This window comes from Rana temporaria, chromosome 8 (assembly GCF_905171775.1).
Source record: "Rana temporaria chromosome 8, aRanTem1.1, whole genome shotgun sequence".
In the NCBI taxonomy this organism is placed as follows: Eukaryota; Metazoa; Chordata; class Amphibia; order Anura; family Ranidae; genus Rana; species Rana temporaria.
In genome coordinates, this window is record NC_053496.1 from 49,293,741 (window position 1) to 49,321,065 (window position 27,325).

The following is a 27,325-nucleotide window of genomic DNA, read 5'->3' on the forward strand; positions in this document are numbered from 1 at the left end:
ATGCCGTCCGAAAATATTCAGCAGCTCCTTCGGGGGTAGTGCTACACAGTATAAAAAATATATACAAATTCCAATATATATCCCATAGTCTGTAGATCGTATAACTGTCAGACAAACCAATCAATAAACACTTATTTGGACTTTTTTTTCTATCAATGACGTAAAATACATTTTGGCCCAAATTTATGAAGAAATTCGATTTTTTTTTTTTACATTTTTTATTGGATGGATTGAAGTACAAATACATATATATTTTTTCTGTCTTTTTTGTTTATATTGCAAAAAAAGAAAAATCTCAGTGGTGATCAAATACCACCAAAAGAAAGTTCTATATGTGTGAAAAAAAATGATATAACTTTATGAGTACAGTGTGGCGTGACCGCGCAATTGTCAGTTAAAGTAGCGCAGTGCCGAATAGCAAAAAATGGCCTGGTCATGAAGGAGCAAAACCTTCCGGAGGTCAAGTAGATAAAGTGCAACTAAAGGGAGTAAGCTGGCTTTCCTCCAATGAGAGTGCCCCGCAATGGCATCTTATCCCGTGTGCTAGTCTTCATTGGCTGGCGGGAATTACGTCACTCCTGTGAATGCATAGGAGGCATCATTCAAGCATACAGTGCATTGTCTGGTGCTGTAAGCTGAGCGGTGCATGCGCAGCTCAGTTTACATGCCAGACAAGACAGCGAGCAGGCAAGTAGGGGCATTTATTTGCAGAAGAGACAGCGCTGGTCTCTGCCGCAATAAAAGTGCAGTTGGTCCCAGCAGAATTGTCAGGCCCCACCCACTCTTGGGTGAAGCAGAAATGCGCATTTTCACCCATGCTTCTGAAAACACACAACAACAAAAAACGCTAAAATGTGACGCACTTGCGGTGCCATAATTTCTTTATGGCACCCAAAACGCAGCGGAGCAATTGTGTATTTTCTCCGAGACAAAAATGCGTGCAGAAACACATTGGCTCAAAACTTGGTAGTCCTGGTTTATGGGGCAGAGGGAGACCCATTCAAATAAATGCTCCATCTCTCCAGGGCTGCCCACACCCACATTAAAGTGTAGGTTACCCAAAAAATAATCACATCCTGTTCCCTTAACCTCTTCGCACCGCGCTATAGACAAAAGACGTCTACAGCACGGCGCTCAATTGCCGGGAGGACGTCCTCCTGTCTACTTCCTCCTTGCGCGCCGCCGCGGACGCATCGGGGAAAATCTGTGCCCGCCCAGTCACGTGGTTGCCGATGCGCGTGCCTGGCGGCCGCGATCGGCATTTACAGAGCCAGTGACGTGGAACTCGGGTGCGCTCGGCTGCTGACTGGGGACGCGAGTGAGGGGAAAAAATCTCCTTCACCCGTCCCCATAGCTCTGCTGGGCGGAAGTGATGTCAAAACGTCAGTCCTGCCCAGCGTCTTAAAGAAACATTTTTTTTTTTTGTCATTTGAAAAAGTGACAGTTTCAATTTTTTTTTTTTTTGCATTTAAGCCTAAATATGAGATGCGACGTCTTTTTGACCCCAGATCTCATATTTAGGAGGACCTGTAATGCTTTTTTCTATTACAAGAGATTTGCATTCCTTGTAATAGGAATAAAAGTGATATTTTTTTTTTTTTTTATTTCAGTGTTAAAAATTGTAAAAAAAAAAAAAAAAAAATATGAAAACAAAAAAAAATTTTTTAAAGCGCCCCGTCCCGACGAGCTCGCGAGCAGAAGCGAACGCATACGCGAGTAGCGCCCCCATATGAAAACGGTGTTCAAACCACACAAGTGAGGTATCGCCGCGATCGTTAGAGCGAGAGCAATAATTCTAGCCCTAGACCTACTCCGTAACTCAAAAAATGCAACCTGTAGAATTTTTTAAACGTCGCCTATCGAGATTTTTAAGGGTAAAAGTTTGACGCCATGCCACGAGCGGGCGCAATTTTTAAGCGTGACATGTTGGGTACCATTTTACTCGGCGTAACATTATGTTTCACAATATGTAAAAAAATTGGGCTAAATTTATTGTTGTCTTATTTTTTAATTTAAAAAAGTGAATTTTTTCCAAAAAAAGTGCGCTTGTAAGACCGCTGCGCAAATACGGTGTGACAAAAAGTATTGCAATGACCGCCATTTTATTCTCTAGGGTGTTAGAAAAAAAAATACATATAATGTTTGTGGGTTTTAAGTAATTTTATAGCAAAAAAAAAAAAAAAATGTTTTAGTCTCGTAAACACCGACTCTGAAAAACAGGCTCCGGGCTTAACTAGTTAACGGTGAAAGTTTGTCGCTAGTGGACATGTTGGGTAACAATTTACTCGCCATATTATCTTTCGCAATAAAAAAACTTGGGCTAACTTTACTGTTGTCTTATTTTATTTTTTTAAGAAAAAAAAAGAAAACAAAAGAAAAATGAAAATGGCTATTTTTCCCAAAATTGCGCAAAATTCACTGAAAAAAAAGAGAGAAAAAAATTGGTATTTTTCCCCAAAAATAGCGCTTGCGCAAATTCATTGTGAAAAAATAAATAAATGGGTATTTTACCCAAAAAATTGCGCTTGCTGCGCAAATTCACTGAAAAAAAAGGAAAAAAAAGAAATGGTTATTTTTCCCCAAAAATAGCGCTTGCGCAAATTCATTGTGAAAAAAATAAATAAACGGGTATTTTACCCAAAAAATAGCGCTTGCTGCGCAAATTCACTGTGAAAAAAAAAAGGAAAAAAAAAAGAAATGGGTATTTTTCCCCAAAAATAGCGCTTGCGCAAATTCATTGTGAAAAAAATAAATAAATGGGTATTTTACCCAAAAAATTCACTGTGAAAAAAAAAAAAAAGGAAAAAAAAGAAATGGTTATTTTTCCCCAAAAATAGCGCTTGCGCAAATTCATTGTGAAAAAATAAATAAATGGGTATTTTACCCAAAAAATAGCGCTTGCTGCGCAAATTCACTGTGAAAAAAAAAAGGAAAAAAGAAATGGGTATTTTTCGCAAAAAATAGCGCTTGCGCAAATTCCCTGTGAAAAAAAAATAGCGCTTGCTGCGAATTCATTGTGAAAAAATAAATAAATGGGTATTTTACCCAAAAAATAGCGCTTGCTGCGCAAATTCACTGTGAAAAAAAAAAGGAAAAAAGAAATGGGTATTTTTCCCCAAAAATAGCGCTTGCGCAAATTCATTGTGAAAAAATAAATAAATGGGTATTTTACCCAAAAAATTGCGCTTGCTGCGCAAATTCACTGAAAAAAAAAGGAAAAAAAAGAAATGGTTATTTTTCCCTAAAAATAGCGCTTGCGCAAATTCATTGTGAAAAAAATAAATAAACGGGTATTTTACCCAAAAAATAGCGCTTGCTGCGCAAATTCACTGTGAAAAAAAAAAGGAAAAAAAAAAGAAATGGGTATTTTTCCCCAAAAATAGCGCTTGCGCAAATTCATTGTGAAAAAAATAAATAAATGGGTATTTTACCCAAAAAATAGCGCTTGCTGCGCAAATTCACTGTGAAAAAAAAAAGGAAAAAAGAAATGGGTATTTTTCCCCAAAAATAGCGCTTGCGCAAATTCATTGTGAAAAAATAAATAATGGGTATTTTACCCAAAAATTGCGCTTGCTGCGCAAATTCACTGAAAAAAAAAGGAAAAAAAAGAAATGGTTATTTTTCCCTAAAAATAGCGCTTGCGCAAATTCATTGTGAAAAAAATAAATAAACGGGTATTTTACCCAAAAAATAGCGCTTGCTGCGCAAATTCACTGTGAAAAAAAAAAGGAAAAAAAAAAGAAATGGGTATTTTTCCCCAAAAATAGCGCTTGCGCAAATTCATTGTGAAAAAAATAAATAAATGGGTATTTTACCCAAAAAATTCACTGTGAAAAAAAAAAAGGAAAAAAAAGAAATGGTTATTTTTCCCCAAAAATAGCGCTTGCGCAAATTCATTGTGAAAAAATAAATAAATGGGTATTTTACCCAAAAAATAGCGCTTGCTGCGCAAATTCACTGTGAAAAAATGGGTATTTTTCCCAAAAAATAGCGCTTGCGCAAATTCACTGTGAAAAAAAAAAAAAGGAAAAAAAAAATGGGGTATTTTTCCCCAAAAAAAATTCAATGTGAAAAAAATTAAAAATAGGTATTTTTCCCAAAAAATAGCGCTTGCAGGACCGCTGCTGAATTCGCTGTGGAAAAAAAAAAAGGAGAAAATTAGCACTGCAACAAGTGCCAGTTGCCCAAGTCTGCCAGTTGCTGGAATGCTTTTTCTCCTATCACTACACCCCAATTATTACAGCTACCCATTTATGCGGTGCCACTAATCATCACGCCTTGCCACTATCCGTTACTCATACAACATTATTCACTATGCCGTACAACTAACCAATTACACCTAACAGCATGTCTTTATTATGTGTGGGGGAAACCGAAGGACTCGGAGGAAACCCACGCAGAGCAAGGAGAACATGCAAACTCCATCCAGCCATGGCCGGGATTTGAACTTGCGACCTGCGGACCGTTCTGGCTGCTAGACTGTAGCGCTTCCACTACACCAACTGCTCTGCCCAGTAGATACAGTGACAACAAAGATATTCGATTCTTTCAAAGCCAGGCAGCTTCCCGCACCGGAAGTGACGTCACCGAGAAGCCGCGTGGGATGAGACTTTTGTTTTACAACACCGCCTCTGTTGGTATGGGATTACCTTCACACACACCTTCCTTCCGCTTCCCGGAAATAAGTCATCGGTGCGACGGGAGCGATGGGCGAGTATGTGGGGGACTCGGAGCCTGACCAGGAGAGTGGCGGGAAGACAGCGCCCGAATTAAGGCTGCGATCCTCGGACCCCTTTAGTCCCCGGCTTTACGGTCGGTGCTCGGGCACAATTGGTGTACATCGGTGCGCTGCGCTCTCTGAGCCCGGCGGGTGCCGCCCTGATTGACACAAGGGTCATGTGATGACACGAGGGTCTGTGATTGGCCGGGCGGAGGCTGCTAGTCACATGTGGAGGCGGGGCTGGACTGTGGATCATCGTGCCTGCTTGTTCCAGAGTCCCGCCTCACGCTGTGAGTTTCCTAAGGTCGCTCTCCTCTGCGAGGTCAGCCCCATTCCTGTCATCACCCTCCTCTGTCACCCCTCCCCCTCCTCCTCCTGTCACCCCTCCCCCTCCTGTCACCCTCCTCCTCCTGTCACCCTCCCCCTCCTCTTCCTGTCACTCCTCCTCCTCCTCTCTGTCACCCTCCTCCCCCTCCTGTCACCCCCCTCCTCCTCTCTGTCACCCCTCCTCCTCCTCTCTGTCACCCACCCCCCTCCTCCTCTCTGTCACCCTCCCCCCCTCCTGTCACCCCCCTCCTCCTCTCTGTCACCCTCCCCCCCCTCCTGTCACCCCTCCACCTCCTCCTCTCTGTCACCCCTCCACCTCCTCCTCTCTGTCACCCCTCCACCTCCCTGTCACCCCTCCACCTCCTCCTCTCTGTCACCCCTCCTCCTCCTCTCTGTCACCCTCCTCCCCCTCCTGTCACCCCCCTCCTCCTCTCTGTCACCCTCCCCCCCCCTCCTGTCACCCCTCCACCTCCTCTCTGTCACCCCTCCTCCTCCTCCTCCTCTCTGTCACCCTCCTCCCCCTCCTGTCACCCCCCTCCTCCTCTCTGTCACCCCTCCTCCTCCTCCTCTCTGTCACCCCTCCTCCTCCTCCTCCTGTCACCCTCCTCCTCCTCCTCCTGTCACCCCCCTCCTCCTCTCTGTCACCCTCCCCCCCCCTCCTGTCACCCCTCCACCTCCTCTCTGTCACCCCTCCTCCTCCTCCTCCTCTCTGTCACCCTCCTCCCCCTCCTGTCACCCCCCTCCTCCTCTCTGTCACCCCTCCTCCTCCTCCTCTCTGTCACCCCTCCTCCTCCTCCTCCTGTCACCCTCCTCCTCCTCCTCCTGTCACCCCTCCTCCTCCTCCTCCTCCTGTCACCCTCCTCCTCCTGTCAACCCCCCTCCTCCTCCTCCTGTCACCCCCCATCCTCCTCCTCCTCCTGTCACCCCCCTCCTCCTCCTGTCACCCTCCTACTCCTCCTGTCACCCTCCTCCTCCTGTCAACCCCCCTCCTCCTCCTCCTGTCACCCCCCATCCTCCTCCTCCTCCTGTCACCCCCCCCTCCTCCTGTCACCCTCCTCCTCTTCCTCTGTCACCCCCCTCCTCGTCCTCCTGTCACCCCCCTTCTCCTCCTGTCACCCCCTCCTCCTCCTCCTGTCACCCCCCTCCTCCTCCTGTCACCCCCCTCCTCCTCCTGTCACCTCCCCTCCTCCTGTCACCCCCCTCCTCCTCATGTCACCCTCCTCCTCCTGTCACCCTCCTCCTCCTCTTCCTTTGTCACTCCTCCTCTTCCTTTGTCACTCCTCCTCTTCCTTTGTCACTCCTCCTCTTCCTCTGTCACTCCTCCTCTTCCTCTGTCACTCCTCCTCTTCCTCTTCCTCTGTCACTCCTCCTCTTCCTCTGTCACTCCTCCTCCTCCTCCTCCTCCTCTTCCTCTGTCACTCCTCCTCCTCCTCTTTCTCTGTCACTCCTCCTCCTTCTCCTCTTTCTCTGTCACTCCTCTTTCTCTGTCACTCCTCTTCCGCTGTCACTCCTCCTCCTCTTCCGCTGTCACTCCTCCTCCTCTTCCGCTGTCACTCCTCCTCCTCTTCCGCTGTCACTCCTCCTCTTCTTCCGCTGTCACTCCTCCTCCTCCTCCTCTTCCGCTGTCACTCCTCCTCCTCCTCCTCCTCTTCCGCTGTCACTCCTCCTCCTCCTCTTCCGCTGTCACTCCTCCTCCTCCTCTTTCTCTGTCACTCCTCCTCCTCCTCTTTCTCTGTCACTCCTCCTCCTCCTCCTCCTCTTTCTCTGTCACTCCTCCTCCTCCTCCTCTTTCTCTGTCAATCCTCCTCCTCCTCCTCTTTCTCTGTCACTCCTCCTCCTCCTCTTCCGCTGTCACTCCTCCTCCTCTTCCACTGTCACTCCTCCTCTTCCGCTGTCACTCCTCCTCCTCTTCCGCTGTCACTCCTCCTCCTCTTCCGCTGTCACTCCTCCTCCTCCGCTGTCACTCCTCCTCCTCCTCCTCTTCCGCTGTCACTCCTCCTCCTCCTCCTCTTCCGCTGTCACTCCTCCTCTTCCACTGTCACTCCTCCTCTTCCGCTGTCACTCCTCCTCCTCTTCCGCTGTCACTCCTCCTCCTCTTCCGCTGTCACTCCTCCTCCTCTTCCGCTGTCACTCCTCCTCCTCCTCCTCTTCCGCTGTCACTCCTCCTCCTCCTCCTCCGCTGTCACTCCTCCTCTGTCAGCTACCCCCAAACAACGCTCCAGCGGGGCTAATGTCCTGCAGATGGGTCATACAGCGCTCTCTCTCTCTCCCCCTCCCCCCCCCAGAGACAGTGAATGGAGGGCCCCTGGACTGGGACGCTTTTGCAGGAGAAAGCATATTACAGACCGCGCCCCCTATTACAGACCGCGCCCCCTATTACAGACCGCGCCCCCTATTACAGACCGCGCCCCCTAACAGGATCACACACATCTGTGCAGTGGCTCCTGGAAGGTACGTTTTTTTATTTTTTGTCTCGCTGTAATGGAGGTTTCTATTGGGGGGCACAGGCACTGTCTGATATTTAATCTGTTACGTTCTTCTGTATTTGTGGGGTGCCTGTGGATTGTTTTGAATTTTTTGGGGCTTTTTTTGTAATTAAAAGGAGCTTGAAAGGGTTGTAGAATGCACCGTGCCACTTGTGAACAGTTTGTATGGTGTTGGGTTCAGTAGAGCTGATTCAGGTTTTTGGATGGAGGTCCACTGCCCTCCTGACACTGTCCACTGCCCTACTGACACCGTCCACTGCCCTACTGACACCGTCCCCTGCCCTACTGACACCGTCCCCTGCCCTCCTGACACCGTCCACTGCCCTACTGGCACCGTCCCCTGCCCTCCTGACACCGTCCCCTGCCCTACTGACACCGTCCACTGCCCTACTGACACCGTCCCCTGCCCTCCTGACACCGTCCCCTGCCCTCCTGACACCGTCCACTGCCCTACTGGCACCGTCCACTGCCCTCCTGACACCGTCCCCTGCCCTACTGACACCGTCCACTGCCCTACTGACACCGTCCACTGCCCTACTGACACCGTCCCCTGCCCTCCTGACACCGTCCCCTGCCCTCCTGACACCGTCCACACTGCCCTACTGACACCGTCCACACTGCCCTACTGACACCGTCCACACTGCCCTACTGACACCGTCCACTGCCCTACTGACACCGTCCCCTGCCCTCCTGACACCGTCCCCTGCCCTCCTGACACCGTCCACTGCCCTACTGGCACCGTCCCCTGCCCTCCTGACACCGTCCCCTGCCCTCCTGACACCGTCCACACTGCCCTCCTGACACCGTCCACACTGCCCTCCTGACACCGTCCACACTGCCCTCCTGACACCGTCCACACTGCCCTACTGACACCGTCCACACTGCCCTACTGACACCGTCCACACTGCCCTACTGACACCGTCCACACTGCCCTACTGACACCGTCCACTGCCCTACTGACACCGTCCACACTGCCCTACTGACACCGTCCACACTGCCCTACTGACACCGTCCACACTGCCCTACTGACACCGTCCACACTGCCCTACTGACACCGTCCACACTGCCCTACTGACACCGCCCACACTGCCCTACTGACACCGTCCACACTGCCCTACTGACACCGTCCACACTGCCCTACTGACACCGTCCACACTGCCCTACTGACACCGTCCACACTGCCCTACTGACACCGTCCACACTGCCCTCCTGACACCGTCCACACTGCCCTCCTGACACCGTCCCCTGCCCTCCTGACACCATCCACACTGCCCTACTGACACCGTCCACTGCCCTCCTGACACCGTCCACTGCCCTCCTGACACCATCCACACTGCCCTACTGACACCGTCCACTAGGGGTGCAACGGATCGTGCCCGATCCGCGATCCGAACGGGTCGACCTGTTCGGATCGGAACAGTATGCGATCCGCGGAACGCACCGCTGCCGCAGCCTTAGGAAAGACCGCGGCTTCGGCCTAGCTCCGAAGCGGTCGGCCATCTTGGTACACTCGGCGGCGGTGCGCGCTGACGTCATCACCCCTCCCTCTGCTCGTGGATTTTTTCTATTTTGCAAGAGCGTGCTGCGCCACTGACTCTGCATGTAACCTGGAGACGGACCGAGTACATCAGTACAGTGAGTTGGCTAATGGCTTAATAGCCATTAGCCAACTCACTGTACTGATGTACTCGGTCTAGTAAAACAGTAACACTGTAATTGTCATTTTTGCCACTGTAATAATAGTCATAGCCAACATTGCCCCCACACTAGTAAACAGTAACACTGTGTGTATAGCCATTTTCCCACACTGATTATTAGACTGTTTTTTTTTTAAATCCTTGCCGTACATACCGTTTTATATATATATATATATATATATATTCACCGCGGCTTCCGGGTATAATCTGCGGGACTGGGCGTTCCTAATTGATTGACATGCTTCCAACCGGCGCATACAGCGCGTCTCGAGTTGCCGAAAGAAGCCAAACGTCGGTGCGCAGGCGCCGTATAGAGCCGACTCGCAGTCCGGCTTCTTTCGGCAACTCGTGACGCGCTGTATGCGCCGGTTGGAAGCATGTCAATCAATTAGGAACGCCCAGTCCCGCAGATTATACCCGGAAGCCGCGGTGAACATATATATATATAAAACGGTATGTAAGGCAAGGATTTAAAAAAAAAACAGTCTAATGTCATTATCATAACTCGCCTGAATTTAATGTTAAAACATTTTTTGGGGTGAACCCCCGCTTTAACTGCACCAGTGGTGGCAGAGCACAAGTGGCACCCATTGTTCTAATTCCTTGTAATTTGCACCATTTGGAACTGTTCATGTCACTTTCACATTTATTTAGACCTTTTTTTTTTTACTTAATTTATAGTTCATCTATACTTGCTAATTTTTAGCACGGAACTTTTTTAGAATTTTGTTTTACACCATTTATATTAATGCTTGTGCCAGCAGCCCTTTTTTTGGGGGTTAACAAACAGATCCTGTTCACCGGCCATTTTATTACACATATCTTCATTTCTGAACTTCACTTATTTTTGGTTTCTTTGTATGTATGGATTGCATGGGTTGTTACCGACATTTGGTGAAAATTTCATGTCAATAGCACATACAAATATATTGACCTAGAAAAATGGTGATGTGTTCAATACTTATTTTACCCGATGTAACTTTGAATGCATACTGTGTGTGTGTGTGTGTAATATATATATATATATTACAATCTCTATCTATAAATTTGTTTGCTGGTTTTGGTGAGCGTGATGGTTGAGTATTTGTCAGAAATGTATTCATGAAGACTTATAAAGTTACAGAAAGGTCCACTTAAGTAATACCTGTGGCTTGGTCCCCATTGGCAGCAGTACTGGAATTTTTACAGCTTACCTACTTTTGTATTTGTATGTATTCATGTATCAGGTGACTGAGAATAACAAGGCTTCTAAGGATGGTGAGGTGTACGCTGTGCTTGGTGAACCTTCAAGAAAAACTGAGAAAACAGAAGATCCACCTGAAGATGGATTTGTAGCTGCCTCTCAGGTACATACAGTGTGTTACAGTATTCTGCAGCAAACGCCCATTCTGATAAATCTGTGATTTTGTAATTATATATTTTTAAAGCGGTGCCATGCAAAAAAACAACTAGTATTACCGGAGCGTTTGTTAAATGATCGTGTTTTCTATTGTCAATGTCTGCAAAATAAGCATTTTGAAATGCCCTGTACTTCCTGTAGGGCGGTTTGTGCTCATGTCCTGTTAGTTATATCTAGCAAGTATATACTGTAACTCAAACCACATAGAGATCCGTAAGGTCAGATTGAGGAGATACCAGTGAGAAAACATGGGCCAGCTTGGGTAGGGAAAACCTCTTGCTTAGGTGGCAGGTGCTTTTACATTTTCCACTTTTATCAGTTATTAAGATAAGATATCTTTAGGGGAAATTGGTTTGTGACTCAAAGTAACCAGTTTTCCTGCCATTTAGTTAAAGTTATTATTATTTTAATATATATATTATCTACATAGTATATACTGTCTGCCACTGTAGACCTGAGATCATTTATTGTCTATGGGTTGCTTTATATTTTTTTTAAAACTACCATCTTAATCGTACAGGACACAGGCAAAGTATTTCCCCAGCCAGGAGCAGACAATTGCTTGGCAGCAAGGATTCCCCTGTCAGCACTGTCTGTGTTGATGGAGGAATCATGCAAACTTCTTTGGAAGGGAATTTGTGCTGTTTGGCCTGCCTTAGGCAGCCCATAATTTTTTTTTTGGCACACTATTTGTGTACAGGATCGGAGGAGAGAGAATATTTTTGAGGGTAGAGAGCCACTTTAAATTATAAACACACACACACTCACTCTCTCGATCCCTACCTCTCTCTCTACCCCCCCCCCACCCCCCACCACTCTCTCTCTCGATTATTTATAGAGATGTACCGATACCGGGGAAATGCTCCGATGCCTAACCTAACCCGATACCTGGGCAGGCAGGGGAGTTGCAAGTCTCCCCCCCCCCCCCAATGCTCCGTGCAGTCTTTCCTCCCCCCCCGTGCTCCGTGCAGTCTCTCCCCCCCCGTCAGTGCCGCTCTTCCCCCCCCCCCCCCGTCCGTGCCGCCCTTCCCCCCCCCCCCCCGTCAGTGCCGCTCTTCTCCCCCCCCCCGTCAGTGCCGCTCTTCTCCCCCCCCCCGTCAGTGCCGCTCTTCTCCCCCCCCCGTCAGTGCCGCTCTTCTCTCCCCCCCCCCCCATGCCGCTCTCCCCCCTCAATTTGTGAGGATGGAGTGCGGAGGTAGGAGCCGCTAAACCCGGCTCCTACCTTTTCCAAATGGACAGAGTCAGTGATCACTGACTTTGTCCATTCACATAACTGAGCCTCGTAACCTGCGTTTACGATGCTTCAGTTTATGAATGGAGAGGAGCTTCTCTCCATTCATTTTAAATGAGGCTGCAGAGAAAGGGACTGGGGAATCTGTGTCCTTTGGTCCCTTTCTCTGTTTTAAAGGGGAGATTTCAGAGGTCTGTTAAGACCCCCAACAGGGCTGATAAAAAAAAAAATTGCAATAAATATTTTAAAAAAAAAATACAGCCACTGTCACATGACATTAAAAAAAAGTATCGGTATGTGGTATCGGCGAGTACTTGGGGGAAAAAAAGTATCGGTACTTGTACTCAGTCTCAAAAAAGTGGTATCGGGACAACCATAATTATTTATTTTCAGTTTGAATACATAAGAATGCTATTTTTAATTAATAATTTTAATTGCATGTTAAATGTATTTTAAAGTGAATAATAAAATGTTTATTTTACATCCAAAAATTGTTTTGTCTTTTTTGTTTTTTTATTATCTCTCTCTCCCTCTCCCTCTCCCTCTCCAATTATTTTAATTGCATGTAAAATGTATTTTAAAGTGAATAATACAATTTTTATATTTTACATCCAAAAATAGTTTGTCTTTTTTATATTTGTATATTTCCCGGCTTCGGACTCGGGAAAGCTCGTATCCGCTCGGCCGGGCGGCGAATGCGCATTTATGTAATGGTGCCATTTTTTAATAGCCGATCGAGTCAGGAGGGACACTTTGGCAGTGACACTCATTGGCTCGTGCAGTGCACTCACCATAGGCAGAGGATGGAGCCGTGACAGCCCAGTCCTGTCCAGCACAGCCCAGCCCTGCCCTGCCCTGAGCCCAGCACAGCCATGTTAAGGTAATAAAGAAGCTGGTGGTGGGGGCATGAGGTGATGGTGGAAGAAGGTTATGCTGGCACTGTGGGTGAGGTGATGGTGGCAGAAGGTAATGCTGGCAGGAGGTGGTGGGGGCATGAGGTGATGGTGGCAAGAGCCGATTGTGGCAGGAGGTGGGGGTGGTGAGAGCAGGCAGGAGGTGGTGGGAGAAGGAGGTGATGGCGGCAAGAGCTGGCAGGAGGTGATGGCGGCAAGAGCTGGTGGGGGAAGGAGCTGGCAGGAGGTGATTGTGGGGTTTTCGGTTTCGGCCTGACATTTTTTTTTAATTTCGTTTTGGTTCTGAAATTTCCATTTCGGTGCACCTCCACTTTTATGGATATATATTCCTAAAAAAAAATTGGTGCAGGTGTCCCATACAACATCCTCTGTGGCCATGGAAAAATTGGGCTTTACCAAATCTCTAGACAGCATATTGGAAAACGTTTTTTCAGTGCAATTTGTTGGCACCGATAGACACACGGAAAGAAGAAAACTAGGGTTGTACCGATACTAGTATCGGGACCGATACCAAGCATTTGCCTGAGTAATTGTACTCGGGCAAATGCTCCCGATGCTTCACCCGATGCTTGTACTGTCAGGGGTGATCAGTGCATGGGGAAGTTACAGGCACCAATCACCGCAATATAGTGTATTCTGGCGTGTATCCCGCCGTGTATTCCCACCGTGTATTCCCGACGTGTTTCTCTCCCCTTCCGTGCTCCTCCTCCACCCCCTGGAACTGTCAGGATGGAGAGCAGGGTAGGAGCCGGTAAATCAGGCTCCTTACTGCTCCGAATGGACAGAGTCATCACTGACTCGGTCCATTCACATAACTGAAACATTGTAAACTGTGATTACAATGTTTCAGTTTATGAATGAAGAGAAGACGCTGTCTTCACTCCATTCATTTTCAGCGCAGCTGATGCTGCTGAGAAAGGGACTGGGGAACATGTGTCCCTAGTCCCTTTCTCTGTCTCAAAGGGGAGATGTCAGAGGTCTGTTAAGACCCCTGATATCTCACCAAAGCCCCCCAACAGGGCTGAAAAAATAAAGAATTAAAAAAAAAAAAAAATTATTGTAGAAAATAATAAAAAAAGAAAAAGAAAAAACACTCACATGGTCCACCCCCCCTCCCCTTAAAAAAAAAAAAACATTATAAATAATTGTAAAAAAGAAATATTGTAAAAAATTTAAAACAATTTGTTAAAGATAAAAAAAAAACTGACACATGTGCTGCTGTCACATGAGATTAAAAAAAGTATCGGTATTCGGTATCGTCGAGTACTTGGAAAAAAAGTATCGGTACTTGTACTCTGTCTTAAAAAAGTGGTATCGGGACAACCCTAAAGAAAACTATTGACTACATCAAAATACGAAAACATCATTCATCAATTTCTACTGGTGTAGCAGACATTGTGAAGGAGAAGAGGATTTTTTTTGAAATACAATGGAAATCTCTGCTACATAATGTAGTGAATGAGCATGTGTGGGCAGTTAAAGAAACACAACATCATTGCTTACATGATGAACTCACGCAGCAAATTCCAAAAGTTCCGTGGCTAACAAAATACACCTGCACACGATGCATTATCTGCAATTGTAATGGACGCACAAATTGAGAAAGATTTGAAGCATCTGACGTATTTTTGCCAGACTGGGAGCATTGAAACGTACCACAGCATGATGCTGAAATACCGCCCACAGAGGATTCATTAAATACGATTCAATGGAGGCTCGAACCCGATTGGCTGCATTGTCACATAACAATGTTGGAAGAAAACTTGCAACAATCACAAAAATGTGTCAGTATTTTTTTTACAATGGAAAATTGTTTGGAAACAACTGCGCTAAGGTTAAAGGTTTAGGATTAATAAGCAGCAATTAAATTGTGTATAAACAAAGTAAGTATTAGAAAAGAAAGAGTAATTGCGCTAAACCAAAAAGTGAATTGATATCAAACAAAACAAATTGGGCATATGCCCAAGTGTGTGTGCTAAAAAATTCCTCAATTAACACTCTAAATATGAACACTTCTATAAATCGCATGTAGTCAGGGGGCCCGACGCCACCTGGCCCTGCTGGGTATTGTAGTGCAAGCCCAATGAATAAATACCACAAATTAAGTGATAACGTGACAGTAAGTTAAATAATTCAACAATAGTAAACCACGTAGTGGTAAATAAAGTCTGTGAAGTATGATTTAAATTGTGCTGTGAAGAGTCCATGTAACCAGGAAGACACCCGTGAAAGCTTCAAGAATGCTGTTGTAAACACCAGACGTGAATCCACCACCAATCATGCAGCTGCTTACCAGAAATCAAGGTCCTGCCGGACCACTATCAGCATATCTTTCAACCATAGATGACAACTCCGCAGTCAGTCCTCCACTTGCGCTGAGACCATGCCGTGCTCAAATGATTGATGAAAAACACAAAACAAAGCTCCACATAGCATAAAATCCGGGTGATTTATTAAAACCAAAGTAAAAACAGTTATACAACTCACATTTGGGTTGAAATAACAATCATTTGGCCTGTAACGCCGGCCGGACGACGCCATCCACACGACGCCATCCCCTTCATTTCTCCAACGAGTGGCTTTTGTTCCTGGATACGTCCGGCCGGCGTTACAGGCCAAATGCTTGTTATTTCAACCCAAATGTGAGTTGTATACCGGTTTTTACTTTGGTTTTAATAAATCACCCGGATTTTATGCTATGTGGAGCTTTGTTTTGTGTTTTTCATCAATCATTTGAGCACGGCATGGTCTCAGCGCAAGTGGAGGACTGACTGCGGAGTTGTCATCTATGGTTGAAAGATATGCTGATAGTGGTCCGGCAGGACCTTGATTTCTGGTAAGCAGCTGCATGATTGGTGGTGGATTCACGTCTGGTGTTTACAACAGCATTCTTGAAGCTTTCACGGGTGTCTTCCTGGTTACATGGACTCTTCACAGCACAATTTAAATCATACTTCACAGACTTTATTTACCACTACGTGGTTTACTATTGTTAATTTATTTAACTTACTGTCACGTTATCACTTAATTTGTGGTATTTATTCATTGGGCTTGCACTACAATACCCAGCAGGGCCAGGTGGCGTCGGGCCCCCTGACTACATGCGATTTATAGAAGTGTTCATATTTAGAGTGTTAATTGAGGAATTTTTTAGCACACACACTTGGGCATATGCCCAATTTGTTTTGTTTGATATCAATTCACTTTTTGGTTTAGCGCAATTACTCTTTCTTTTCTATTTTTTTTACAATGTTTTCTTTTTTTTAAGGGGGATGGGGGGGGGGGGGGGGGGTGTGGTGTTTTTTTTTTTTTTATATAATTTATTGCAATTTTTTTAAATCTTTTTAGCCCTGTTGGGGGGCTGTGGTGAGAGTCATACCAGACCCCTGACATCTCACCTTTGAGACAAAGAAAGGGACTAAGGACACAAATTTCTCCAGTCCCTTTCTCAGCTGCACTAAAGATGAATGGACAGGAGACAGAGGCTCCTCTGCGTTCATAAACTGAAGCATCATAGATACAAGTTACGATGTTTCAGTTATATGAATGGACAGTCAGTGATCACTGACTCTGTACATTCAGAAAAGGAACCGGGTTTACCGTCTCCTACCTCCGCTCTCCATCCTGACAGATTGAGGGCAGAGGATGACATGGACACTGAGCACAGAGGGGAAGAGCAGCACAATGGAGGGGGACACAGAGCACGGAGGGGGGACATGAAGTGGAGCACGGAAGGGGAGAGCAGCAGAGTGGAGGGGGACACGGAGCACTGGGGGGGGGGGGGAACCAAACCGAAGAGTGGATTGTGAGAGCAGCACAATGGAGGGGGGGCACACGGAGCACGGAGGGGGTGGATGGGGAGAGCAGCACAATGGAGGGGGACACGGAGCGCGGAGGGGGACAGCAGCAGTACGGAGGAGGGACTGGAGAAGGATACAGTCAGCAGTGATCGGTGCGGCTTTGGGGGGAGTTGCAAGCACCGATCACCGCTGTAAAGATTTCACTAAAGTAGCTGAAAAAGGGAGGGATGGGGGGGGGGGGTCCAGGGAGAAGCTTTCGGGCTTTTTAGAAATCTTTACAGGGAGATCTGTGTTTGTAACTCCCCGGCCACACCGATCATCCCTGACTGTACAGGTATCGGGTGAAGCATCGGAGCATTTGCCCGAGTACAAGTGCTCGGTATCGGTACCGATACTAGTATCAGTATCGGGACAACCCTAGTATTTAAAGAGGAGCGTAAAAAATTGGAATTCCCGAGGGGACATAAAAAATGGATTGTCAGAAATGTGTAAGAAAAAATGTGCAATGACCAAGCCAAAACAATTTTGTCAAACATGATTGAAATTGTAGAAGGAACAATAATTGGTACATGGAAAGCAAAAAATGTACTTTTTCCAAAAAACATTCCTACAGAGGAAAGGCCAGAAACCAGTGCTGATATAATAAAGCACAAATCACGATTTCCAATTGTATAAAAAAAATGTCCTTTTTTATGTCATGTGCTTAACCACTTGCCGCCCGCCAATGACATATTGACGGCGGCAAAGTGGTTGTCTGATCCTGACCGGACGTCATATGACGTCCTCAGGATTCTGAGCCGCTGCGCGCCCCCGGGGGCGCGCATCGCGGCGATCGTTGTTGCGGGGTGTCAGTCTGACACCCCGCAACACCGATCTTGGTAAAGAGTCTCTCACGGAGACTCTTTACCACGTGATCAGCCGTGTCGAATCACGGCTGTTCACGGTGTAAACAGGAAAAGCCATTGTCGGCTCTTCCTCACTCGCGTCTGACAGACGCGAGTAGAGGAGAGCCGATCTGCGGCTCTCCTGACAGGGGGGGTTCGCGCTGATTGTTTATCAGCGCAGCCCCCCCTCGGATCGCCACATGGACCACCAGGGATGCCCACCCTGGACCACCAGGGTGGGCAAAAAAAAAAAAAAAAAAGTCTGTCAAAAAAAAAAAAAAAAAGCATTAAAAAAAAAAAAGATGCCAATCAGTGCCCAAAAATGGGCACTGACTGGCAACATAGCTAAATCAGTGCCGCCCCAGTGTCCATCAGTGCCACCCCACATTGTCCATCAGTGCCACCCTACAGTGTCCATCAGTGCCACCCCACAGTGCCCATCCATGCCCAGTGCCCACCTATCAGTGCCCATCTGTGCCACCCATAAGTAGCCATCAGTGCCACCCATAAGTGCCACCCATGAGTGCCCATCTGTGCCGCCTATGAGTGCCCAGTGCCGCCCATCAGTGCCCATCAGTGACGCCCATGAGTGCCCATCAGTGCCGCCCATGAGTGCCCATCAGTGCCGCCCATGAGTGCCCATCAGTTCCGCCCTGTGTGTGCCCATCAGTGCCGCCTATGTGTGCCCATCAGTGCCGCATACAAGCGCCGCCAATCAGTACCACCACATCTGTGCCCGTCAGTACTACCTCATCGATGCCCATCAGTGCCATCTCATCGGTGCCCATCAGTGCCGCCATATCAGTGCCCGTAATTGAAAGAAAACGTACTTATTTACAAATAAATTAACAGAAAAAAATAAAAACATATTTTTTTTCAACATTTTCAGTCTTTTTTTAGTTGTTGCGCACAAAAAAAAAAATCGCAGAGGTGATCAAATACCACCAAAAGAAAGCTCTATTTGTGGGGAAAAAAGGACGCCAGTTTTGTTTGGGTACAGTGTAGCACGACCGCGCAATTGCCATTCAAAGTGCGACAGTGCTGAAAGCTGAAAATTGGCTTGGGCGGGAAGGTGTATACGTGCCCTGTATGGAAGTGGTTAAATCATTTAATAGTTGTTAATTGTTCACTTCATTTTAAATGTTATTAATTGTGTATTAATTGTTTTTCCTCTGTGGTTCTTTGTATAAATAAATATAATGGTTTTTAAAACAATGATTTATTTTTTATAATTATTTTTTTCAAATTAATGGTTTAGAATTTTAGTAATCATATTATTTAAAAAACAATAATATTAACATTACTATTATAAAAAAAACAAGAACAATTTTTAATCATTAAGTGTTTTTATTAAATTATAAATAATATACAAATATTTAAAAAATGTAAAAAAAACAACAACATATCATTTAAAAAATTATTATATTATTAATATATAATACATTTATTATATACATATACACAATCTCTCTCTCTCTCTCTCTCTCTCTCTCTCTCTCTATATCTATATCTATATATCTATATCTATATATAAAATATATATGTGTAAAAATGTATAATAATAGTCTAACAACTATTTAAAAAAAATGTCTGCCACGTTGTTATGGCACCAGAGATAAGTATATTATCTACACTAAAAAGTGTAGATAACATTCTTTTACAGAAACACAAAAAAAGCTGCTATATTACAATTGTAGATAACATTCTTTTTACATAACACTAAACAAAAAACTGATAATACAATTTGTTACAATTAAAAAAAAAAGGTGTGTGTATATAAAAACATATATAAAATTATTTATATAAATAAATATTATCGCTATTTCTCTCTCTATAAATAAATAAGTGTATATATAGATTGAGAAATAAAGTAAAATTATAGATATACAAGTATATATATTTATAAAAATGAAAAACAATTAATTAATCTTTGCACATTTGAAACATAAAATAAATAATTATTGAAAATCACTCTCTCTATATTAAATTAAATTACAAAAGAATATTGAATGAAAACGTTGTCTGTCTGTCTATCTATATTGGAACATTTTAATAATGATTGGCAAAATAATGTTATTAAATAAACAAATAAAGGTGCCTGGCATAAGATTTTTAAAGCTAACCTGAACTAAAGCAGCACTGCTCTCTCCCCTATCTTCACTCCTAAATCTTACTTTATGTCAGGGGTTGACAAATTTGCTTGGAATCTAGGAGCCAGGTAAAAAAGTTAGGAGCCAGAAAACGCGCCCCGTCCCGACGAGCTTGCGCGCAGAAGCGAACACATACGTGAGCAGCCTCCGCATATGTAAACGGTGTTCAAACCACACGTGAGGTATCGCTGCGATTGGTAGAGCGAGAGCAATAATTCTAGCCCTAGACCTCCTCTGTAACTCAAAACATGCAACCTGTAGATTTTTTTTAAACGTCGCCTATGAAGATTTTAAAGGGTAAGAGTTTGTCGGCATTCCACGAGCGGACGCAATTTTGAAGCGTGACATGTTGGGTATGAATTTACTCGGCGTAACATTGTCTTTCATAATATAAAAAAAAAATGGGGATAACTTTACTGGTGTCTTATTTTTTAATGAAAAAAAGTGTAATTTTTTCAAAAAAAAAGTGCGCTTGTAAGACCGCTGCGCAAATACGGCGTGACAGAAAGTATTGCAACGATCGCCATTTTATTCTCTAGGGTGTTAGGATAAAAAATATATATAATGTTTGGGGGTTCTAATTAGAGGGAAGGAGATGGCAGTGAAAATAGTGAAAAACATTAGAATTGCTGTTTAACTTGTAATGCTTAACTTGTAATACCAACGGCCACCACCAGATGGCCCCAGCTCAAAAAAAAAAAATGTTTTTTTTTTTGCCCCCTTCCAATTCAAGTCGCCAGGACCCTATTTCTAGTCGCCATGGCGACCTGGCGCCCGGGATTTGTCGAGCCCTGCTTTATGTAATATTCTTTGCTATCGCAACGGGGCGGGCACTTTGATGGCGACCTGAGTCTCTCTCTAACAGTGCCAAATGCTGACCTAAATAAAATAAGGAAAATATATATATATGTATGTGTATGTATATATGTGTGTGTGTGTGTGTGTGTGTGTGTGTGTGTGTGTGTGTGTGTGTGTGTGTATGTATGTATGTATGTGTATATATATATATATATATATATATATATATATATATATATATATAGCGGCCTGCTACTTTTTAGCAGGCGCTGCCTAGTGAGAATGACACTGATCTCGGCTCCGTGTACTCAGAGCGGAGATCAGTGTCATGTGACAGAGAGCCCATCCCCCTACAGTTAGAAACAAAAGGCAGGAAACACTTAACCCCTACAGCGCCACCTAGTGGTTAACTCCTTTACTGCCAGTGTAATTTTCACAGTAAGCGGTGCATTTTTATAGCACTAATCGCTGTGAAAATCACAAAGGTCCCAAAAATGTGTCCGTCATAATGTCACAGTCACGAAAAAAAAAAAAAACGCTGATCGCCGCCATTACTAGTAAAAAAAATAATAATAAAAATGCCATAAAACTATCCCCTATATTGTAAACGCTATAACTTTTGCACAAATCAATAAAAGCTTATTGCGATTTTTTTTTAACAAAAATATGTAAAATAATACGTATCGGCCTAAACTGAGGAACAAAAATGTTTTTTTATATATTTTTGGGGGATATTTATTACAGCAAAAAGTAAAAAATATTGTATTTTTTTCGAAATTGTCGCTCTATTTTTGTTTATAGCGCAAAAAATAAAAAAACACAGAGGTGCTCAAATACCACCAAAAGAAAGCTCTACTTGTGGGAAAAGAAGGACGTCAATTTTGTTTGGGAGCCACGTCGCACGACCGCGCAATTGTCAGTTAAAGCGACGCAGTGCCGAATCACAAAAAGTGGCCTGGTCTTTGACCACCCAAATGGTCCGGGGCTGAAGTGGTTAATGAAAGCACGTCAGTGATGCAGCAAGAAAGTGCTAAATGAATCAGATAATAAGTGAAAATACAACACACTGCAAATAAACAGCGGCGCTCACTGCATCGGAATACTACAACACGTGAAAAGACAAGCGTGTTGCGCTGTCCCCTCAGTTGCAAAGTATGTGATAACATTTCATATGATGTTTATTTGTAAACCCTTAGAGACCACTTTAACCTACAGGTAAGCCTAGATCATGCCGTTAGTGGCGGCACCCACGCGCATGCGCGGGAGTGACGTCATCACGGCTCCGGAGCAGCGATATGCGGAAGTCACTCCTGGAGAGATGGCAATGAGCACCTCTGTGGGGGCTTCGATCTCAGGTAAGTACTTCATAATGAGCTAGTGTGCTATGCATACTAGCTCATTATGCCTTTGTCTTGCAGGGTGTTTTGAGAAAAAAAGAAAAGAGGGTTTACTTCCCCTTGAAACTCTCATGTTGATACAAATAATGGGACAGCACAGCACAATTTTCTCTGTAGGACTTTGATTCCCTTTCATAAAAACGCATGTTCTAATAGTCTGATGGGAGCACACCTAAAAATGTGAGGCAGCCAAATACTCAGCGCACACCATGGACATGGCCTTAGCCTCGGTCTGATCTGCAGTTGCTGTGGTGTTGCACATGTGATCAGTTATAACACCAGAAATTTGATGGCATGACAGTTTAGTTGGGAGCACAAGCAACTGTGATATCCATCATTCGCAGCATGCCTTAAAGCAGCCGTCACTAAATGGCGGCCCGCGGTCCAAACACGGAGCGAGCGACGCTCGTGTCTGGACCGTCAGTGTACAGCGCCACATCCCCACGGCTCCGTTCAGCAGTCATTGGTTGCCGGGACCGCGGGCGCCCTGCAACCAATGACATTACGTGTGCGCCCCGCCCCCCTCCTGATGCTTACTATCTCCCGGCTAGAGCTGCGAGGTAAGCCATGATGTCACATGCACGCCCCCTGCTGTTTGTTACCATAGGGGTGATCTCCGAGTGAGAGCCGGGAGCCACGAGGTATGATGAGCTATGAGCGCTCCTTCAGCAAGACTCGTGCAGCTCTTATCCCCTGCAGCTTAACTCCTGATCCCTGCCTGCCACAAGGTATGTGGGGCGTTTACAGGGGCACTCTGATGGGCACATTTAACCACTTCCATACCAGGCACTTACGCACTTTCCCACCCAAGCCAATTTTCAACTTTCTGCGCTGTCGCAATTTGAACGACAATTGCGCGGTCATGCTACACTGTACCCAAATGTCATTTTTATCATTTTGTTCCCCACAAATAGAGCTTTATTTTGGTGGTATTTGATCACCTCTGCAATTTGAATTTTTTGCGCAACAACTAAAAAAAGACCAACATTTTAGAAAAAAATTAAGTTTTAAATTTTTTTTTCTCTTAATTTTTTTTGTAAATAAGTAAGTTTTCTTCTTCAATTATGAGCACTGATATGGCAGCACTGATGGGCACCGATAGGCGGAGCTGGTATGCTGCACTGATGGGCACTCATAGGCGGCACTGATGGGCACTCATAGGCGGCACTGATGGGCACTCATAGGCGGCACTGATGGGTGGCACTGGGCATAGATGGGCACTAATCGGGCATCATTACAGTCAGTGCCCATGTTGCCAGTCAGTGCCCATTTGTGGGCACTGATTGGCATCGATTGTATTCAATTTTTTTTTTTTATCTATTTGTGCTCTATTGAGCACCGGGGGGCACTCCCTGGTGGTCCAGTGTGGGGATCCGAGGGGGGCTGCGCTGATAAACAATCAGCGCGAACCCCCCTGTCAGGAGAGCCGCCGATCGGCTCTCCTCTACTCGCGTCTGTCAGATGCGAGTGAGGAAGAGCCGATCAACGGCTCGTCCTATTTACATCGCCGGAGGCTCTTTACTGAGATCGGAGATGCAGGGTGCCAGACTGACACCCCACATCACCGATCGCCGAGCTGCACGCCCCCACGGGCGCGCGCCGGCATGAAATCCTGCAGGACGTCAGTAGACGTCAGGATTTCACAACCACTTCCCAGACGTCAATTGACCATTGACCGGGCGGGAAGTGGTTAAAGGGGTTGTAAAGGTAAAAAAAAAAAAATTCCCTAAATAGCTTCCTTTACCTTAGTGCAGTCCTCCTTCACTTACCTCATCCTTCCATTTTGCTTTTAAATGTCCTTATTTCTTCTGAGAAATCCTCACTTCTGTTCTTCTGTCTGTAACTCACCACAGTAATGCGAGGCTTTCTCCCTGGTGTGGAGAAAACCTCTTGAGGGGGGAGGAGGCGAGCAGGAGTGTCAGGACACTCTCTACTTTGCAGATAGAGAAAGGAGCTGTGTGTTAGTGGGCGTCCTGACACTCCTGCTCGCCCCCCCCCAAGAGGCTTTCTCCACACCAGGGGTGTATAGTTACAGACAGAAGAACAGGAAGTGAGGATTTCTCAGAAGAAATAAGGACATTTAAAAGCAAAATGGAAGGACGAGGTAAGTGAAGGAGGACTGCACTAAGGTAAAGGAAGCTATTTAGGAGGAAAAAAATTGTACCTTTACAACCCCTTTAATGTAAGGTACACTCTGATGGGCACAACAAAATGTATGATCATCAGAGTGCCCCTTAATATTAAATATGCCCATCATTGTGCCTCTTAGCATAAGATGTGCCCATCAGTTTGCCCCTTAACATAAAATAATGGGCACATTTTATGTTCAGGGGCATGCTGATGGGTATATTTTGTTGTGCCCATCAGCGTGCCTTTTAACATAAAATGTATTCTCCAGAGTGCCCCTTAACATTAAATATGTCCATCAGCATGCCCCTTATTTTATGTTAAGGGGGCACTCTGATGGGGACACCTGATGTAAAAGGGCACTCTGATGGGGACACCTGATGTAAAGGAGGGCACTCTGATGGGGACACCTGATGTAAAGGAGGGCACTCTGATGGGGACACCTGATGTAAAGGAGGGCACTCTGATGGGGGCACCTGATGTAAAGAGGGCACTCTGATGGGGACACCCGATGTAAAGGAGGGCACTCTGATGGGGACACCCGATGTAAAGGAGGGCACTCTGATGGGGACACCTGATGTAAAGAGGGCACTCTGATGGGGACACCTGATGTAAAGGAGGGCACTCTGATGGGGGCACCTGATGTAGAGAGGGCACTCTGATGGGGACACCTGATGTAAAGGAGGGCACTCTGATGGGGACACCTGATGTAAAGGAGGGCACTCTGATGGGGGCACCTGATGTAGAGAGGGCACTCTGATGGGGACACCTGATGTAAAGGAGGGCACTCTGATGGGGACACCTGATGTAAAGGAGGGCACTCTGATGGGGACACCTGATGTAAAGTACTCCAAAGTGTATACATGGTAAATGACACTCCTTCTCCATCATGTCCTCATATTATTAAACACTATGGGGGAGGGATATAAGATGGTGATTAATGCAACGCTGTATCCTGGTCTAGGCCAACAAGGCCTAGGGCGGCACGAAACGAGTCCCCGTCTGCTTGTGTTACACTATTATGGGGCAGACTGTCAAAGTATTGGCGGGTAATTGCAAAGTATTGGCGGGTATTGCAGAGTATTGGCGGGTATTGCAGAGTATTGGCGGGTATTGCAGAGTATTGGCGGGTATTGCAGAGTATTGGTATTGCAGAGTATTGCAGAGTATTGGTAATGCAGAGTATTGGTAATGCAGAGTATTGGTATTGCAGAGTATTGGTAGGAATGGGCACTGAGCAGCAATGTGGGCACTACACACATCCAGCCCACAGCGATCCCTCCCCCTCTCCCCTCACACTGTACCAACAGGTACAGAGAGGGGAGAGAGGAACCGGCGTCGCGTCATGACGCCGGTTTGTTTACAGGTGATCGCTCCATCATTTGACGGAGCGATCACATAGTAAACGGCCGCTATCAGCAGCCAATTACCGCGATCCGTGATGCTGGTGATCTGGAGGACCCGGCGGTCACAGATATTTCCGGGGGCGCGCGGAGAAAGATTCTGGGAGGACGTCCATAGTCACCCTCCCAGAATAACCCGACCGCGCTGTAGCCATCTTTCGGCTATGGCCCGGTGGGCATGTGGCGAATGTGACGCACACACCGTCATTCAGCCTCCAAGCAAACGGGGAGAACCCATGTAAGTACAGAATAGTCTGAGCTCTCCGCTCAACCAATGTAACAGAACTTGTCCAATCACCAGTCACAAAAGAACGTGGAGTGCGTCACATGCTCCTCCCTACCTCAAAGAACCGGGTATTACCCGTGGGCAAACAGAGCAGCAGGGGAGGGTAGGAAAGGAGTCTATGTGCTGCTGGCAGGAGGGCGACATTCATGCAACTCTTACTTTTCCTGCATGAACAGGTTTGCTTTAAAGTGATACTAAAGTATTTTTTCTTTAAAAGAAAGTTATACTTGCCCGCTGTTTTGCACAGAGCAGCCCAGATCCTCCTCCTAGGTCCCTTGCCAGTGCTCCCGGCACCTCCCCCCCCATCGAGTGCCCCCACAGCAAGCAGCTTGCTATAGGGGTACCCGAGCCAAGCCGCAGCTCCATCTGTCCATTCAAACACAGAGCCGTGGTTCAGCCCCACCCCCTCTCTCTCCTAATTGACTTTGAATGACAGAAGTGAGAGCCAATGGTGACACTGATCTGTCTCAGCCAATCAGAAGGGAGAGAATCCAAGACACTTGTGCACATCGCCGGACAGAGATGGCCCTCGCCACGCAGTTTGCGATCTACATTTGGGGTTAACAATGTATCATCACCCGCAGTAGAACACAAAGGCAGTGCGTTTTGAACACGGTGCAGAAAACACACATGGAACGCGCCTTTCTGGTGTAAAGCGGCCCTAACAGGACACTGTGCCCGGTGATCTATGACTTCATCAGTGTTCAGGTAGAGCTCCATCTCCAGGGCTGCCCACACCCACATTAAAGTGTAGGTTACCCCAAAAATAAACACATCCTGTTCCCTTAACCTCTTCGCACCGCGCTATAGACGAAAGACGTCTACAGCACGGGTTTTTGTTCTATCAGGGTTGAGGTCAGGACTCTGTGCAGGTCAGTCAAGTTCCTCCACCTCAAAATCTCTCATCCATGTCTTTATGGACCTTGCTTTGTGCACTGGACCAAATCATTTGGTGGGGGAGGGGGGGATTATGGCGTGGGGTTGTTTTTCAGGGGTTGGACTTGGCCCCTTAGTTCCAATGAAAGGAATTCTTAAGGCGTCAGCATACCAAGATATTTTGGACAATTTTATGCTCCCGACTTTGTGGGAATAGTTTGGGGACGGCCCCTTCCTGTTTGGGGACGGCCCCTTCCTGTTCCGACATTCCAATGACTGCGCACCAGATCACGAAGCAAGGTCCATAAAGACAGATGGGCGAGATTGGGGGGAGGAACCTGATTGGCCGGGTCCATAACATTAGATGGCTGAAGCCATGTCACATGTCACTTCCACCCAATGGTCTTACAGGGGAAACTATGTATTTATTTTTTATTGTATTTTACCAGAAATATGAAATCTCAGGTCTTTTTCACCCCAAAATTCACCTGTCATGCTTTTTTATAATACAGGGGATGCTTACATTCCTTGTAATAGGAATAAAAGTGAAAAAAAAACTAAAAATGAAATAAAAAAAAAAAAAAAGTGTCCCCTCCCGCCGTGCTCATGCGCAGAAGCGAATACGTCAGTACGCAAGGCACGCCCGCATATGAAAACGGTGTTCAAACCACACATGTGAGGTGTCGCCGCGATCGGTAGAGCGAGAGCAATAATTCTAGCCCTAGACCGCCTCTAACTCAAAACATGCAACCTGTAGAACCTATGGAGGTTAACGGTCAAAGTTTGTCGCTAGTGGACATGTTGGGTATCAATTTACTCGCCATATTATC

The 27,325-nt window shown here is 45.9% G+C and overlaps 1 long non-coding RNA gene across 1 annotated transcript in view; it reads left to right on the forward strand.

The window, feature by feature from the left end:
* The first annotated feature begins 7,212 nt into the window (after positions 1 to 7,212).
* The window catches only part of LOC120946915, a 35,945-nt gene continuing 15,832 nt past the window's right edge, over positions 7,213 to 27,325 (forward strand). The window contains exon 1 of the long non-coding RNA XR_005750799.1: positions 7,213 to 7,498. This is a non-coding gene — a long non-coding RNA (uncharacterized LOC120946915). The remainder of the gene's footprint in view (positions 7,499 to 27,325) is intronic.